The sequence below is a fragment of the Octopus sinensis genome, linkage group LG24, assembly GCF_006345805.1.
Source record: "Octopus sinensis linkage group LG24, ASM634580v1, whole genome shotgun sequence".
Lineage (NCBI taxonomy): Eukaryota > Metazoa > Mollusca > Cephalopoda > Octopoda > Octopodidae > Octopus > Octopus sinensis.
This window is the reverse complement of record NC_043020.1, coordinates 10,048,768-10,052,988: the sequence shown is the minus strand read 5'-3', so window position 1 is coordinate 10,052,988 and position 4,221 is coordinate 10,048,768. Positions and strand designations below refer to the sequence as shown.

Here is a 4,221-nt window from a genome sequence, read left to right as displayed (position 1 = left end):
GAAACAGTTCTAGTCCTGTAGAAGCTCCTTCTATAAAATAAATTAATTTACTCTGCATGTATTGAGTACCTTATTTACTGTGGTTAACCCCGACTCAACCCGGACTACATATATATATATATATATATATATATATAATATATATGTGTGTGTGTGTGAGAGAGAGAGAGAGAGTGGAGAGGAGAGAGAGAGAAGGGAGAGAGAATAGGAGGGACTAACGGTCAAAAACGAAAGTGAAAACCGCGACGTGAACAGGACAAAAGTTTATGGAGGATGATGCGGCGTTAATGCCTGTTTTTAAGGATGTCATTTAAAAGGGATTCCTTAAGAAATAGTGAAAAATAAAAGGAGAGAAAATATAAAATGTGCTGAAGAAAAGAAAAAACGTTTCTTGCATTGTTTTTGAAGAATTTTTAGCGTTGGTCGCTCGCATTATATCCTAATAAAGTGTGTATACATTATCTATCTATATAGGTATACATCTATGTATATGTGAGTGTATGTATATATGTGAGTGTATATATATAATATATATAGAGAGGAGAGAGAGAGAGAGAGAGAGAGAGAGGATGTGTGTGTGTCTTTATGTATAGTAATGCACACGGGGAAAAACTGAAATCAAAAGTATGAGGAGGCCGAGTAGGTATATATAGCAGAGATAAGAGCAAACGCACGGAACTTTCGGACCTTCAGTCACTCTGTTGCTTCTCCTAAATATATATATATATATATATACACTTCTGTGTATATAGATAGATATCCCTACCTATGTGTATATATATATACACACTTCTGTGTATAGTTTGTGTATATAGATAGATATCCCTACCTATGTGTGTGTGTATATTATATTAAATATATTTATATACCCATGTATAAAGTATATATATATGATATACCTATGTATATATATATGATATGCCTATGTATATATATATGATATGTAGATATATATGATATGCCTATGTATATTATATATATGATATACCTATGTTATATATATATATATAAATAAATATATCTGATATACCTATGTATATAGTAAATAAATATATATGATATAACTATGTGTGTGTATATATATATATATATATATATATATATCACAATCAAGGAACGGCCATAATAGGCCATTCACCCACTAGAAATACAGCCAAAGCTCAACCGCTTCAAAATATATAATATATATATATATATATATATATATATACCTATGTACAGGTATGAGTATAAATGTATGAATGTAACTATCCGTCTCTATATATTGTTTACCCATGTGTGTGTGTGACAGTGCTGTTTTGTAATGTGTGTTAAACGATATCTATATATATATATATTATATATATACATGTATTTATATATATATATAATATATATATATATTATATATATATATTTAAGCGTGCATTACAATAATAATAATATTCTCAGTTTTACGATATATAAAGTGTAATATTTACCGTATTTTTTTTTTACGAAGAGAGAGACCGTGGGGATATGGTAGGTCCTTAGCCCAGCCTTGAAACATACATCGGGGCGTACAGACACGCTGTGAAGGAAGAACAGATAAATGTGAAACAGCCGCCACACGCAAGTTGGTCCGACCTTCACAACAAGGTGAATCGGTGTCAGGCGAAAATGTGTAACCGTCGCATAAAATAATCATAACACGTAACCTTGTCTATATATATTATATATGTATATATAACAGGGTGTCCCCAAAAAAATGTATACATACCTTAAATAATTGTAAATTTGTTATTGTTTGTAAGCCTAGTACTTATTCTATCGTTCTCTTTTGCCGAACCACTATGTGTATACATTTTTTTGGGACACCCTGTATATATATATATCTATGTGTGTATATGTGTGTGGGTATAACTATATATATGTATTTCAGAGGACCTCAGCACGGATCTTTTCGGTTTGAACGGCAGTTTTTTTCTAGCGCGGTGTCATATGAAATTGTCACCCATAATTATGACCCTATTATCGATCTATTGCATTTCAATATGTTTTAGGGTTAGGATAAGGGGTGGGGGAAGTGTATCTTTTTTTTTCTTCACAAATGTAAATAAACCCAATCTGTTTCTTAAACGAGGGACATATTTATACGGCACAGAATGTTTTTTACTTCAATAGACGTCATTGATTGGTTGAAATTGCAGAAACTGAAGAAAAAAAACAACAATTATCTTACAAACCATAGAATTTTGTCAATAAAGCCAAGAGAAAAAGATGTTTTATAAACACATTCTACCAGTATACGAAGTTTAAAAGTGTTTAGTTAGGGGGGAATTATTTCAAAAAACTGCCGTTCAAACCAAAAAGATCCCTCAGTTCTTTAATGCCCTGCCAAAACAATTAACGTCCGTTTTCCATGCTAGCATGGGTTGGACGGTTTGACCGGGGTCTGGGAAGCCAGGAGGCTGCACCAGGCTCCAGTCTGACCTGGCAGCGTTTCTACAGCTGGATACCCTTCCTAACGCCAACCACTCCGTGACTGTAGTGGGTGCTTTTTATGTGCCAGGAGAGGCTGGCAACGGCCATGATCGGTTGGTGGTTTTTACGTGCCACCGACACGGAAGCCGGTCAAGGCGGTGCTGGCATCGGCCACATTAATAATAATTATTATTATTATTATTATAATGATGATGTATTCTTTTATTTGCCAACAGGGCAAAGGATGAGATGGCAGCAATACAAAGACTGACATAAAGTGTGTGTGGGAGGGTTACATATAATGGAACGGTAAAAAAAAAAGTTGAAAGTATACAAAGTATATATAGGCGCAGGAGTGGCTGCATGGTAAGTAGCTTGTTTACCAACCACATGGTTCCGGGTTCAGTCCCGCTGCGTGGCACCTTGGGCAAGTGTCTTCTACTATAGCCTCGGGCCAACCAAAGCCTTGTGAGTGGATTTGGTAGACGGAAACTGAAAGAAGCCCGTCGTATATATGTATATGTATATATGTGTGTGTGTATTTGTGTGTCTCTGTTTGTCCCCCTAGCATTGCTTGGCAACCGATGCTGGTGTGTTTATGTCCCCGTTACTTAGCGTTCGGCAAAAGAGTCCGATAGAATAAGTACTGGGCTTACAAAGAATAAGTCCCGGGACAAGTGCCCTTTCCAACTCCTTTCCTCCAACTCACAGATCAAGACTTAGGGTGATACCTATTTCTTTACTACCCACAAGGGGCTAAACACAGAGGGGACGAACAAGAACAGACAAACGGATTAAGTCGATTACATCAACCTCAGTGCGTAACTGGTACTTATTTAATCGACCCCGAAAGGATGAAAGGCAAAGTCGACCTCGGCGGAATTTGAACTCACAACGTAGCGACAGACGAAATAACGCAAAGCATTTCGCCCGGCATGCTAACGTTTCTGCCAGCTCGAAGCCTTACCATCCACTCTTACCATTTTAAAAAATTTGCTATGAAGGAGAATGATGAAGTTATATTATAAGGACAAATAAGGTGGCGAGCTGGCAGAAACGTTAGCACACCGGGCGAGATGCGTAGCCGTATTTCGTCTGCCACTACGTTCTGAGTTCAAATTCCGCCGAGGTCGACTTTGCCTTTCATCCTTTCGGGGTCAATAAATACTGTACCTATTTCTTTATTACCCACAAGGGGCTAAACACAGAGGGGACAAACAAGGACAGACATAGGTATTAAGTCGATTACATCGACCCCAGTGCGTAACTGGTACTTAATTTATCGACCCCGAGAGGATGAAAGGCAAAGTCAACCTCGGCAGAATTTGAACTCAGAACGTAGCGACAGATGAAATACCTATTTCTTTATTACCCACAAGGGGTTAAACACAGAGGGGACAAACAAGGACAGACATAGGTATTAAGTCGATTACATCGACCCCAGTGCGTAACTGGTACTTAATTTATCGACCCCGAGAGGATGAAAGGCAAAGTCGACCTCGGCAGAATTTGAACTCACAACGTAACGACAGATGAAATACGGCTACACATTTTGCCCAGCGTGCTAACATTTCTGCCAGCTCGCCGCCTGTATAAATACAGTACCAGTTTTGCACTGGGGTCGATGTAATCGACTCATTCCCTTTGTCTCTCCTTGTTTGTCCCCTCTATGTTTAGCCCCTGGTGGGCAGTAAAGTAACATATTATAAGGACAAATTACACAAAAAAAATGGTGGGACAGAACTGATCCATCATCATCATTGTCGTCAGTGAGATGCG

At 37.7% G+C, this 4,221-nt stretch overlaps 1 protein-coding gene across 5 annotated transcripts in view; it reads right to left on the bottom strand.

Annotated features, from left to right (window-relative positions):
* The window catches only part of LOC115223842 (nicotinate phosphoribosyltransferase), a 97,921-nt gene extending 96,288 nt beyond the window's left edge, over nt 1-1,633 (bottom strand). For 4 of the 5 annotated variants that reach the window (XR_005003729.1, XM_036513059.1, XM_036513062.1 and 1 more), the window contains exon 1: nt 1,461-1,633. The gene's annotated coding sequence lies outside the window, so the exon portion shown is untranslated. The remainder of the gene's footprint in view (nt 1-1,460) is intronic. The other variant, XM_036513061.1, reaches the window with a different exon arrangement.
* Between the last annotated feature and the right edge of the window lie 2,588 nt (nt 1,634-4,221).